A 15,548-nucleotide genomic window follows, 5' to 3' on the forward strand; every position below is an offset into this window, starting at 1 on the left:
TACTATTTGAAACCACATTTAGAACATACACATTTCTAATTGTTATCTTCTTGGTGACATCATCCTTTTATCTTAATGAATTGACTGGTTTTATTCCCAGAAATAACTTGTCTTGAAAATTTCCCCCAATGTTAGTCCAGTATAGCTAAATCAGCTTTCTTTTAGTGAGAGGTTGCATGATATAACTTCTCCTTGACTTTCAAATTTTCTGTATCCTATGTGCTCTATTTGAGCTTTGTAGACATATCAGTTTTAATATAGCCCAACATTTTAATCCTTTAATTGGACCATTTAGTTCATTACCTCTAATGCCATCCCTGCGGCCAGCACCCTCTGGCTGCCCTCTGTGCTTTCCGTTCCTCTTGACCGTTCTGTGTTGTTTCTCCGCTTCTTTCTCTCCTTCCTTTGGATTGGCTGCTTTTTTCTCCATTCCATTTTAACCTTCTGTTAGTTTTGAAGCCACGTACTGTTTTTATTTCACTGTGGATGAATAAAGAATAATTTATAGAAAAATGAAATAAAGAAGCAAATATACATAAAATGCATACCCAATTTTTTAAAATAGTTTTGAAGTATAATTGACATCTAATAAACTGCAAATATTTGGGTACATACATTGACAAATTTTGAAACGTATATAAGTGGGAAATCATCATCACAATCAAGACAAAGAACCGACCAGGCATGATGGCTCAGGCCTGTAATCCCAGTACTTTGGGAGGCTGAGGCGGGTGGATCACTTGAGGCCAGGAGTTCAAGACCAGCTTGCCCAACATGGTGAAACCCCATCTCTACTAAAAATACAAAAATTAGCCAGGTGTGGTGACAGGGGCCTGTAATCCCGGCTGCTAGGGAGGCTGAGGCAGGGAGAACTGATTGAATCCAGGAGGTGGAAGTTGCAGCAGTGAACTGAGATCGCACCACTGCTCTCCAGCCTGGACAACAGAGCAAGATTCTGTCTCAAAAAAAAAAGAGAATCTATCCATCGCCCCCCAAATTTCTTTCTGCTCCTTTGTAATCTTCTCCCCTTCACTTCTATCCCCAGGCAGCCACAGGTCTCTCGTTTGAGTTTCATAAAATGAAACTAACTCGTTTGAGTTTCATAAAATGAAATTAAATAGTATCTACTCTCTTCTTTCAATCAGCATAATGTTTTAGATTCATACGTGTTATTGAGTACATCAATAGTTCATTCCCTTTTATTACTGAGGAGTAGTCCATTGTACAGATATATTTAATTTGTTTATTTACCAGTTGATGGACACGTCTTTTCATGCCCTTATTTGTCATGTATATGTGCATATATGGTGAGGCATCTGTGAAACCTTGCCAAATTTTTATTAGGTTTTTAAAATTTTCTTATTTAGTTTGGAGAGGTCTTTATATATTATGAGTAATTTACCAAAAATATGCCATGCAAATATTTTCTCCCAGTTTGTGGCTTGTATTTTTATTCTTTTTTTATTCTCTTAACAGTGTCTTCTGAAGAGCAGAAGTTTTTAATTTTACTAGAGTTCAGTTTATCAATTTGTTCTATTATAGATTGTGTGTTTCATATTGCATCCAAGAAATCTTCACCCAACCTAAGGTCACAAAGATTTTCTTCTATGTTTTGTTCTGGAAGTTTTATATTCCTAGGTTTTACATTTCTGTCTGTATTTTGAGTTAATTTTTGTATCTAAAGTGAAGTTTGGATACACGTTGATCTTTTTGCATCTGGATGTCCAAACGCGGTATAGCTGTGTGTTGATAAAACTACCCTTTTGCCAAGAAATTGCTGAAGGCCGTGAAGATTTCCTTGTTTTTCTAAAAGCATAATTGTTGTAGCTCTTATGTTTAGGCCAACGGTCCATTTGGATTTAATTTTTATGAATGTTGTGACATGAAAGTCTAAATTCATCTTTATCTGATTGTCATTTTGTTGCATAATTTCTTGAAAACAAACATCATTTGTTGAAAAGGCTCTTTTCCCTATAAAATTTCCTTGGTATGTTGATAAAAATCAAGTGATCACAAATGAAGAACTATTTTTAAATCAGTTCTGTTCCACTGATCTACATCTTTCCTTGCATTCATGTCACAACTATCTTGATTACTGTAACTGTTAGTAAGCTTTGAAATCAGGGAGTATGAAGTCTTTTAACTTCGTTATTTTTCAAAATTGTTTGGCCTCTTTGGGGTCTTTTGCACTTCCGTGTAAGTATTTAAGTCATCTTGTCAATTCTGCAAGAAGGCCTACTGGAATGTGAGAAAAGTCACATTGAATTTATTAGATCAATCAGGGAACAACTGATAGATAACAATATTGTGTCTTCCAGTCTATGAACATGAAATGTCTTTTGATTTATTTAGATTTTCTTTAATATCTCTCAGGCAGTGTTTTGTAGTTTTCAACATACACGTCTTACACATTTTTGTTAAGTTTACTCCTAAGCATTTTATTCTCTTTGATGGACTAGTTTTATTAATTTCATTTTCATATTGGTCATTGCTAGTATCGCGAAGTACAGTTGCTTTTTGTGTCTTAATCCTGGGTCCTCAAATGTACTCAACGTGTTTATTAGTTCTAGTAGCTGGGTTTTTTTTTTTTTTTTTATGGATTCCTCAGTATTTTCTTTTCTTTTCCTTTTGAGACAGGGTCTTGCTCTGTTGCCTAGGCTGAAATGCAGTGGCATGATTATAGCTTACTGCAGCCTCGACCTCCTGGACACAAGCAGTCCTCCCTCCCCAGCCTCCCAAGTAGCTGGGACTACAGGTGCATGCCACCATGCCTGGCTATTTTGGTTTTGTTTTGTTTTTGTAGACACAGGGTTTTGTATGTTGCCCAGGTTTGTCTCAAACTCCTGGACTCAAGCGATCCATCTACCTTGGCCTCCCAAAGTGCTGGTACCACTGGCATGAACCACATGCCCGTCCTGGTATTTTCTTCATATTTGTGAATAAATACAGTTTTATTTATCTTTTTTCAATCTGGACTGCCTTCTTTTTTATTATTGGACTGGCTAGAACTTCCCTACAGTGCTGACTAGAAATGGCAAGAGCACACATGCTTGCCTTATTCCTCATTTTATGGGAAAAGCATCCAGTATTTCACCATTAAGTATGATGTTAGCTGTAAGCTTCTTATAGATACACTTCATTAGATTGAGGAAGGTGCCTCCTATTCCTAATTTATTGAGAGTTTTTTTAATCATGAATGGGTATTGGATTTTATCAAATATCTTTTTTTGTATCTACTGAGGTAATCACATAAATTTTGTCCTTTATCCTATTAATATTGTCTATTATATTAATTGATTTCCAGATGTTAAATCAACTTTGCATTCCACAGATACATCCCAGTTGGTCATGGTATATAATTCTCTTTCTCTGTTCCTAAAGTTGTTTTGCTAATATTTTGTTAAGGGCATTTGTACCTATATTCTATAGTTTTCTCATGAAAACCCTTTGGTTTCAGGGTAATACTGGCCTCATAGAATAAATTGGGAAGTAGTCCTTCCTATTACTTCTACTGGAAGAGTTTGTGAAGAAATGATATTACTTCTGTCGTAAATGTTTGATAGACCACCAGTGAACACCTCTGACCCAAGCTTTTCTTTGTGGCCAGATTTTATATTATGAATTCAATTTTTTTTTTGCTTATTATAAGTCTATTAAGATTTTATATTTCTTCTTCTTGAATTACTTTTGGTAGTTTGTGTCTTTCTAGAAATTTCCATTTCATCTGAGTTGTCTAATTTGTTGCCATACAGTTATTCCTGGTATTCCCTTATAATCCTTTCAACTGTTGTAGGGTCAGTAATAACATCCGTATATTCACTCATTATTTATGCATTTGTGCTTTTTACCTTTTTTCTTACTTTAGCTAAAGGTTTTTCAATCTTGTTGGTCTTTTCAAAGAAGCAACTTTTTGTTTCACTGATTTTTCTCTCCTGTTTTTTGATTTTCTACTGCACTGATTTTCATTTGCATCCTTAATATATTCTTCTTGCTTTGGGTTAGTTTGCTCTTCTACTTGTGGGTTATTTAAAAATTGTTTTTAATTTTCAAAATACTTGGGTATGTCCCAATTTTCTTTCTTTTCTTTCTTTCTTTCTTTCGTTTTTTTTTTTTTGTTATTGTTGTTGTTGAGACAGAGTCTCAATCTGTTGCCCAGGCCGGAGTGCAGTAGTGCAATCTCGGCTCATTGCAACCTCTGCCTCCCAGGTTCAAGTGATTCTCCTGCCTCAGCTTCCTGAGTAGCTGGGATTACAGGCATGTGCCACCACACTTGGCTAATTTTTTGTATTTTTAGTAGAGATGGGGTTGCCAGGCTGGTCTCGAATGTCTGACAAGTGATTTGCCCACCTTAGCCTCCCAAAGTGCTGGGATTACAGGCATGAGCCACTGTGCCCAGGCCCATTTTATTCCTGTTTTTGTTTTAATATCATTGTGGCCAGAAAAGCATACTTTGTGTTATTTCAATCCTTTTAAATGATTGAGACTTTGTAAATGGCCTCGTATGTGTTTGAAAACAATGCATATCCTGCTGTTGTTGGCTAAAGTGTTCTGGGGGTGTCAGGTCAAGTTGGTTCATACGATTGTTTAAGTTTTCTAGTGGCTATGGCTCACCTCTCTAAATTCCAGTCCCCTCCCTGATGTTGGCTGAGAATTTCCAACTCACCTTTCAGCTATTTGATGCTTTCAAGAGTTGTTTTGTTTTTTTTTTTTCTTGCTCAGCCTTTTGCCTTTTTTAGCTGTTTTCAGCAGGATGTTTGGCCTGAATTATCAAATCAGAAATTTCTGGAACCTGTATTTCAACTTTTAATATAAAATTGTCTATTTCTAACAATTGGAATTAGACTAAGTGCCATTTCCAATAATGTGTGACAAACCTGTAACACAAAGTTTTAGTGGTGAAAGAGAATAGGCATTTAAATTCCTAGCAAAGTTCCCAAATGTGGCAGTTTCTTCTTTATTTCTAAAGCAATTTAAACTACAGTGTTTCTAATATATATCACCACAATTCTGCATATATATGGCTTTTGATTTTCAGGCAGAAAAACATTACTGGATAGACAAGGGTCATCAAATAAATATAAAGATGTCAAAGTTCAATTAACCTGGTTAATATATTAAAAGTTGTCATAACCTCAAGGAGAGATTGACAAAGCCTCCATCCTAGGGAAAAAGTTTAACATGTCTCTCAGTAATTGATAGCTCAGCAGAAAAAATAATAATATATAGATAATTTGAATAATACAACAAACAAGTTTGATCTAAGGAAAACACATATATCTCTGAGCCTCCAACAATTGAACAACTCCCATTCTTTTCAAACACATATGAAATATTTATGACAACTGACAACATATTGGGCAATTAAAGAAGAATAATAAATTGAAATGATTTTTTACTTATTGTAACTTAACTACATGCAATTACATTAGAAATCGATATTTAAAAATTTAGCTAAAAATATATATTTGAAATTTAAAAATCATACCTCTAAATAAATCATAGGTCAAAAAAATTGAAAATTAGAAAATTCTGGTCACCAAGATGGCAAAATAGAAGGTAACCTGCTCAAATCTCCCCACAACAACAAGAATTCTGCACCTATCCACAATCCAAAGTCTCTCTGCCTCAGGATTCAGACAGGAGTTTGTGAAATCTTGGTGGAGCCCGAGATCTTGGAGGATTATTTTGAGAGTGTAGACTAATACCAGTTGGCTGTTCCACCAATCTTGTTCCTGGGTTCCAGCCCAGAAATTGCCCAGTCCCCCAAGGGGCTTTGGCTACCACACTGTTTGACTTTGAACCTGGAACCAAAACCATCTGTTAAAGGATCCAGAAGGAATTGTGTACACTAGTGCCTTGGTGGAAAGGCATCTACCTGCTCATATCCATCTTAGAAGTAAACCTCAAAGTTGCCTTGTGGCTCAGCTCCAGTCCTCACCATTCCCATGTAGGTCCTAGCTCTGAGTTGCTCACACAAGGACCCAGAGGGAGACTCACTCACACCTCAATCCCAGGAGTCTGAGCTTCCCTGACCTGACAGGCTGACCAACCTTATCCCACAACAGATCCTGAGGGGAACCAGTCTCAGCTCCAGCCCCTCCCACTGCAATCAGAGAACTATTCCATCTATACTGAGATCTGCTGAGAGATGCTTACCTATCTGGGTCAACATAATGGGCTCTCCAGCCCCTGTCCCACAGCAGATTCCAAGGGGACCCAGTCTCAACTCCAGTTCCTCTTGCTGCAGTAAGGAACCCATTCCACCTATGCAAAGACCTGCTAGGAGGCACACCCATCTGAGCCTACAGTACAGTCTTCTAGACTCAGGTCCCTGGCTAGCATTCCCACACAGTCCCAGTATATCCGTTCCTTGGGTCTTCCCCAGGTCCATCTGGGACACAAAACTTCATTAACCTCAAAGTCCTCATGAGACTCACAGCAAGCCCAGGCGTAGAGCATCCTCCAGTGCTGAGATGGCTACAGTGGTCACAGGCTCAGGGAACTCAATAGTCGGTGGGCTCAGAATCCCTGGAAGGCCCTCTGCAGAAAGGCAGGCACAAATGAGGCCAGACTGTGAAGACTAAAATAAATATTTAGTCCCTAAATGCAAGTACATTGTTGCACATCCACAAGCTCAAAAACATTCAAGGAAATATGACCTAACCAGAGAAAATAAGGTGCCAGAGGCAGACCCTAAAGTGATGAAGATGTATAATGTCTCAGATAAAGAATTCCAGGCTGGGTGTGGTGGCTCACACCTGTGATTCCCAGTACTTTGGGAGGCTGAGGTGGGCGGATCACAAGGTCAGGAGATTGAGACCATTCTGGCCAACATGGTGAAATCCCATCTCTACTAAAAATACAAAAATTGGCCGGGCATGATGGCACACACCTGTAGTCCCAGCTACTCAGGAGGCTGAGGCAGGAGAATCACTTGAACCCAGGAGGCAGGGGCTGCAGTGAGCCAAGATAGCCCCACTGTACTCCATGCCCTTCAGCCTGGGTGACAGAGGTGAGACTCTGTCTCCAAAAAAAAAAAAAAAAAAAAAAGAATTCCAAGTAGCTGTTCTAAATAGCTCAACAAACTTCATGAAAACACATAGGATTAATTCAGAAATGTACCAGAAAATGTAACAGAAAGATTAAAACAATTTTTTTTAATGCGAAATCAGTCAGGCATGGTGGCTCACGCCTGAAATCCCAGCACTTTGGGAGGCTGAGGCTGGTGGATCACTTGAGGTCAGGAGTTTGAGACCAGCCTGGATAACATGGTGAAACCCTGTCTCTACTAAATATACGAAAATTAGCTGGTCATGGTGGCACATGCCCATAATGCCAGCTATTCAGGTGGCAGAGGCAGGAGAATCACTTCAACCCAGAAGGCAGAGGTTGCAGTGAACCAAGATTGCACCATTGGACTCCAGCCTGGGCAACAGAGCAAGACACTGTCTCAAAAAAAAAAAAAAAAAAGTGAAATCCTGGAGTTGAAAAATAGTATGAAAATTTCAATAGAGAACATCAACAGTAGAACTAATCAAACATAGGAAAGAATCAGTGAGCTCAAAGACAGACTATTTGAAAATACATAGAAGAGAGAAAGAAAACATAATGAAAAGGAATAAAGCAAGCTTAGGGGATCTATAAGGCAACATCAAACCAGCAAATATTCAGATTATTGGACTTAAAGAGGGAACTGAGGAAGAAAAATAGGTAGAAAGCTTATTTAAAGAAATAATAATAGAAAACTTTCCAAACCTGGAGAAATATATAAATATCCAGGTACATGAAGATCAAAGGTCAGCAATCAGATTCAACCCAAATAAGAATACTCCAGGCCAGGCGTGGTGGCTCAAGCCTATAATCCCAGCACTTTGGGAGGCCAAGACCGGCGGATCACGAGGTCAGGAGATCGAGACCATCCTGGGTAACACGGTGAAACCCCGTCTCTACTAAAAAAATACAAAAAACTAGCCAGGCGAGGTGGCGGGCGCCTGTAGTCCCAGCTACTCCAGAGGCTGAGGCAGGAGAATGGCGTAAACCCGGGAGGCGGAGCTTGCAGTGAGCTGAGATCCTGCCACTGCACTCCAGCCCAGGTGACAGAGTGAGACTCTGTCTCAAAAAAAAAAAAAAAAAAAAGGAATACTCCAAGACATATAATCAAACTCTCAAAGGTCCAACATAGAGAAGGGATTCTAAAAGTAGCTAGAGAAAAGAAGCAAATAACATATAAGAGAGATCAAATATTCCTGGCAGAAGACTTCTCAGTAGGAACTTTACAGGCCAGGATGGAGTAGGAAGATGTATTCCCACTCTGAAGAGGGAAAAAAGTCTGCCAAACAAGAATACCATACCCAGAAAAGCTATCTTTCAGAAATGAAGGAGGAATAAAGACTTTCCCAAACAAAAGCTGGGGCAATTGATTGCTACTAGATTGGACCTATAAAAAAATGCTAAAGGGATTCTTCAAACCAAAAGAAAAGGACACTAATATGATTGTTATACTAATGTAATAATCGTGATATGTAAACTACTTATATATTTACTAAGAAGACTAAAAGACAAAACTATTTAAAATAATAACTACAATTTGTTAAGAGATAGGCAGCATAAAATACAAATTGTGACATCAAAAATTCAAAATGGGGGAAAAGAGTTAATGTGTACAGGGTTTTTCTTTCTTTCCTTTTTGTATGATCAGAGATAGGTTGGTACCTATTTAAAATAACTTGTTATATCTATAGGATATTTTAAGCCACACAGGGGAAAAACTGAAATCCTTCCCACTAAGATATGGAATAAGACAAGGATGCCCACTTTCACCATTTGTATTGAATATAGTACTAGAAATTATAGCCAGAGCAATTAGGCAAGAGAAAGAAATACAGGGCATCCAAATTAGAAAGGAAGGAGTCAAATTACTTGTCTGCAGATGATGTGATTTTATATGTAAAAAAACCTGAAGACTCCACCAAAAAACTCTTAGAACTTACGTAAGAAGTTACAGTAAAGTTGCAGGGTACAAAATCAACATACAAACATCAGTAGTGTTTATATAGCAATCAATCTGAAAAAAAAAAAAAAATCAAGAAAGCAGTCCCACTTACAATGGCTACAGAAACTAAAATACCTAGGAATAAATTTAACCAAACAAGTGACAGATCTCTACAAGAAAAACTATAAAACACTGATGAAAGAAACTGAGGAGGACACACAAAAAAATGGAAAGATATTTCATGCTCATAGATTGGAAGAATTAACATTGTTAAAATATCTATACTACCCAAAGCAACCACAGATGTAATCCTTATCAAAATACCAAGTACATTCTCCACAGAAATAGAAAAAGCAATTCTAAAATTTATATGGAATGATAAAAGACCCTGAATAGCTAAGACAATCCTGAGCAAGAATAACAAAGAATCACAGTAGCTGATTTCAAATTATACTACAAAGCAATAGTAAACAAAACAGCATGGTACTGGCATGGTACTGACATAAAAACAGATACACAGACCAGTGGAATAGAATAGAGAACCCAGAAATAAATTCACATGCCTACAGCCAACTGCTTCTCAATAAAGAAGCCAAGAACACACACTGTGGAAAGGACAGTCTCCTTAATAAATGGTGCTGGGAAAACCAGATATCCACACATAGAAGAATAAAACTAGATCCTCGTATTTCACCATATACAAAAATCAACTCAAAATGGATTAAAGATTTAAACATAAGACCTAAAACTATGAAACAACTAAAATAAAACACTGAGAAAGTATTATAGGTCATTGGTCTAGGCAAAGATTTTTTGGGTAAGACTTCAAAATCATAGGCAACTGGCTGGGCATGGTGGCTCATGCCTGGAATCCCAGCATTTTGGGAGGCCAAGGCAGGTTGATCATTTGAGGTCAGGTTTTGAGACCGGCCTGGCTAACATGGTGAAACCTTTTCTCTACTAAAAATACAAAAATTAGCCAGATGTTGTGGTGGGTGCCTGTAATCCTAGCTACTTGACAGGTTGAGGAAAGAGAGTCACTTGAAGGAGGGAGAGGTGGCAGTGAGCCGAGATTGCCCCACTGCACTCCAGCCTGGGTGACAGAGTGAGACTCTGTCTCAAAATATAAATACATAAGAAATAAAAAATAAATATAGGCAACCAAAACAAAAATGGGATTACATCAACCTAAAAAACTTCTGCACGGCAAAGGAAATAATTAATAAAGTGAAGAGACTTACAGAATGGGAGAAAATATTTGCAAACTATCCATCAGACAAAGGATTAATAACAACAATAATAAAAAAATTCAAACAACTCAATAGAGAAAAAAGAAACAAATAATCTGATTTAATCATGGAAAAATACCACCACAAAGAAGAAGAGGGACAAATTAAATTAAATTAAATTTTAAAAATGGACGAAAGACCTGAATAGAAATTTCTCAAAAGAAGACATGCAAATGGCCAACAGGTATTTGAAAAAATGTTCAACATCACTAATCATCAGGGAAATGCAAATCAAAAGCACATGAAATATCATCTCATTCCAGTTAGAATAATCATTATCAGGAAGACAGAAAAAAAAATTCTATTGAAGATGCAGAAAGAGGGGAATGTTCATATACTGTTGGTAAGAATGTAAAGTAGTACAGCCACTATGGAAAATGGTATGGAGGTTCCTCAAAAAACTAAAAATAGAACTACCATTTGATCCAGTAATCCCACTGCTGATATGTATCCAAAAGAAAGGAAATCTCTATAGGGAAGAGATATCAGCATGCCCATGTTTATTGCAACACTATTCATAATAGCCAAGATATGGAATCAACCTAACCTAATGGATGAACAGCTAAAGCAAATGTGGTACATATACACAATGGGATATTATTCAGTCATAAAAAAGAACAAAATTTTATCATTTACAGCAACATGTATGGAACTGGAGGTCATTATCTTAAGTAAAATAAGCCAGGCACAGAAAGACAAATATCACATTCTCACTCATATGTGGGAACTAAAAAAGTGGATCTCATGGAAGTATAGATTAGAATGGTGGTTATCAGATGCTGGGAAGGGAAGTGAGTAGGAGAAGATGAAGAGAAGCTGGTTAAGGGCACAAAAATACAGTTAAATAGAAGGAATAAATTCTATTATTCAAATAGTACAGCAGAAAAATTATTGTTAACAATAACATGTTGTACGTTTCAAAATAGGAAGAGAAGAATTGTAATATTTCCAACACAAAGAAAAGATAAGTGTTTGAGGTGATGGATATCCTAATTTTCCTGATTTGATCATTGCACATTATATACAGTATCAAAATACCACATGTAGCCCCAAAATATGTATAATTATTACATACCAATTAAAAATTGTGAAATAAAAATAAATAGAAGTGTATTATTACAGAAAAATGAAATGGAAAACAACAAAAACCCTGCCCAATTTTTCCCAAACTTTTGTTATATGCAGGTATAAAATGATATTTCAACACATATAAGCAAAGCAAGTAAAACATAGGAAAAATTAAAGACTTTCACACTGATGTGATATCACATTGATCATTGAAAGTGTGTTCACAAGTAATTAGGGAAATGTTATATTCATACTTCATCTTTCTGTAATTGTAATGAAATAAAATTTGAGAGAAATTATATTCCTCATATTAAATACCTATATGCATACCCTGAACAAACTAAGCATATCACTAAAGTTTTTAATGTGACCAAAACAAAGTAGAAAATACTCCTAACTGAATATCATATAGATGCAAAACTTGTGATTCAATCTGAGAAAGCTGACTGAAAAAATAAAATGGTATAAAATTTAGTTAGGGAAGTGCTTAGAAGTACTTATGGTCTTGATACAAAAATTAGATAAAAAGCTTGAAAATTAATGAGCTATATAACAAAACCAAAGAAATTAGAAGGAAATAAAAAGCTAAGTTTATTAAGCATGGAACGTAATTATTTAAAAAAAAACTTATGAAGAAAGGATTAATAAAGCCAAAAGTTGACTTAGTATTTACAAACTTCTGGTAATATTGATGAAGAATAAAAGACAGATGCATATACAAAAACTTTAGAAATAAGGAACAGAATTTAACTATTGAAGGAGTAGAAATTAGAAGGTTAATGAAAAAATAATATAAACAAATTCATGGAGTAGAAGTTAGAAGGTTAATGAAAAAAAATATATAAACAAGTTCATGCCAAAAAATGGAAATAAGTAAAATGAACAAATTCTTAGAAAAATAAAATTTACACAAGAAGAAATAGAAAATCTGATACAATTGTAATCATAAAAAGAATCAAATTTGAAATTTAAAATATTTCCACAAAGAAAATACCAGGTTCAGAATGTGAGTAGACAAATGTTACCATTCATGAAGTAGATAATTCTGTTATACAAACTCTTCTAGATAATAATGGGGAAAGGAAACACTTCTCAGTTTATTCTATGATGTCATAACTCTAATGGCAAAATTAGATAAGGACCAGAAGGGAAAACACAAAAAAATTGCATGGATGCGAAATTCCTAACCCCAATATCAGTAGACTATATCCATTTGTGGATAAAAAGGTGAAGTGCCGCACTAAGTTAGGTTTATTCCCAGAAATCAAGGAAGGTTTAATTTTAAACCTATTGGTTTCCATACAAGATGGTGAAATAGCATGAGTTTCTTTCTCCCCATAACAACTCTGGTGAACCTCCCAAATGAGGTGGGATTATTGATATGATGAATCACCATAAATACTATGAGAATGCCTGAGAAAGCAGATTTGAACTGGTGCAAGTGGGCCCATGGCAAAATATTTTGGGGTGTGTGTGTGTGTGTGTGTTGTGTCTTTTTGTTTTGTTTTTTACAAAACTCAGGTCTGGAGCAGCCAGACACTACAATGAGAAGATGGCGTTGGTTTTTTATGGCTTATACATTTCTTCCTCCCACACATTGCTTTGGGATGATCTCTGTCTGCCACATTTACCCACACATTATCAGCAAAAGCCCAAGCTAGATGGTGTCAGCTGTGTCTAACAGCACAGCATTTAAGCCAATTACAAGGAGAAGTTGATTGAAAGGAGTGCAGACTGATCAGATATCCCCCTTGACCACTTCCAAACCCTCAGCTAAGGAGAGAGACGTCCAGCTCCAGCTTAGAAACATGTAGAGAGCTTGGAAGTCATCACTCACATCCTCACAACAAGCAAAAAGGTAAACAAACTGAAAACCAGTGATTCCTCTTAGATCCATCAGATAGTTGAGGTCACAGGACACATTGCCACCCTGAAAACTGGAGAAGTAGGTGGATACAGAGAATCACAGGCAAGATCAGCTTACCAAGAGCAGAAGCTTCTGGAGCCAGTAACTGGTAGGAACACTTACACGGTGATTGACACATTGTGGGAGGCAGATCATGGACTGGCTTGAGAGTAAGACTGGGGCCACAGTTTTATGGGGGTTTACCTCCAGGAACTCCACCAGGTTCTCACAGTGAAATCAAAGAAAAATCCCTTTGTGCTTCTGGCAGGGGTAGGAGAAAAGTAACCATTTTGAAATATGCCTGGGGAAAGTTACCATTTTGAAATATGCCCAGAGTGTTCTCTGAAACAAAGGCTTGCCCTCAAGAGCAATATTTTACTAGAAACTTTTCTGACCTGGGGGAAAGGCAATTAGACAACTCCATCCTCTCACCTAGGAATGGAAAAAAAGCTAAGAAATGCCTCTGAAGATCACAGCCCAGGGACTGACACCCATGAAAAACCTGAGGTTTAATCGTAAGATGATAGATTATTATATACCTCCTCTCCTCAACACTGTACTATTATATCAATAGGACTCCAGAAGAATGACAGTGGATTGCAACTAAGAGAGGTGCAGGACTCCCTTTAAGAAGGAATTCTTCTTAAACATACTCTACTTAAGAAGGAATACTTCTTAAACATACTCCACTTAAGAAGGAATTCTTAGGGATCCCAAAGACAACAGGGAAGCAATAAATCAAACAAAACAAAACACACACACACACACACACACACACACACACAGAAACAAGAGGGAACTGACGCCTATGGCACCTGTAGCTACAGCAGACATTGAGCACAACCTAGCTCCTAGAGATTCACATGAAAGCTCACAGTAAAAGTCTGATTACCTCAGTTCCTATTACCAGATACAGCATGCTCAGCTTTCAACAAAAAATTACACAACATGCTAAAAGGCAAGAAAAAATACAGTCTGAAGAGATAAAGGAAGCATCTGAATCAGACTCAGATATGACACAGATTTTGGAGTTATCAGATGGAGAAGTTAAAATAACAATAATATATTAAGGGCTGTAATTGAATACATAGACAACATGCAAGAATTGATGGGTAATATAAAAAGAGAAATGGAAACTCTAAAAAAGAAAAGAAAATCCTGGAAATGAAAAATGCTAACAAAGAAGAATGCCTTTGGTGGGCTCATCAGTAGACTAGACAGAGCCAAAGAAAGAATCCGTGAGCCTGAAGATAGGTCTATAGGAACGGGAATGCAAAGGTGAAAAAGAATGGGAAAAAAGGAACAGCACCTTCTCATGCACTTTTCTGTCTGCCTGCAACAAGTCCTGTTTCTCGACTGCCCCAAGGTCTCTGCCTAATGCTACTTACTCACAAAACCACACTCTGACCTCATACTATGCTGTGGGGTAGATACATCTCTATTGAATGCTCTCATCATAGTCTGTAGTTTCCCTTAATAGCATTTATCAAAATTGTAATTTAAGGATTATTTCTGCATATGTACACTACCACCCATCATTGAGAAACTGTTACTAGACTAGCCTATCCAAGAGAAAGAAACCCTACATCTAGAAAAAGTATTTTTTTTTTTTCCAGCTAATGGACAACGTGCAATACAGAACTCTAGTCCCCAGGTGAAGGGAAACAAAAGTGAGCCCTCAATACTCCTGACTTTCTATCTGGAGGCACTTTCAGACCAGTGACATTAGTCATTTGAAGAGTTGAGGACACAGCAAGCGATGTCAAAAGTCAAATAACATGGCAAATGATTTTACGTGGTTTTCCTTGGCTCTTGATGAGTCAATGATGTTAGTGATACTGCTCAGTTCTTATTGATTTGACGAGTTAATATCATTTGAAATTACTTAGTAATTGGCCTCTATAAATAGATTGTGTGGAACCAACCACAAGCAAGAATATTTTCAAAGAAAATACTAATTTGGTAAACCCGAAGTGAAATCTGCAAAAATGTGTTCCAACTGCTGGTAGTAAAAATACGTAAATAACTTTTTTTTTTTTTTTTTTGAGACACAGTCTTGTTGCCCAGGCCGGGGTGCAGTGGCATGATCTCGGCTCACCGCAACATCCGCCTCCTGGGTTTCAGGGATTCTCATGCCTCAGCCACCTGAGTAGCTGGGATTACAGGCACATGCCACCATGCCCAACTAATTTTTGTATTTTTAGTAGAGACGGGGTTTTGCCATGTTGGCCAGGCTGGTCTTGAACTCCTGATCTCAAGTGATCCACCTGCCTTGGCCTCCCAAAGTGCTGGG

This window comes from Colobus angolensis, unplaced genomic scaffold (assembly GCF_000951035.1).
Source record: "Colobus angolensis palliatus isolate OR3802 unplaced genomic scaffold, Cang.pa_1.0 Scaffold509, whole genome shotgun sequence".
NCBI lineage: Eukaryota > Metazoa > Chordata > Mammalia > Primates > Cercopithecidae > Colobus > Colobus angolensis.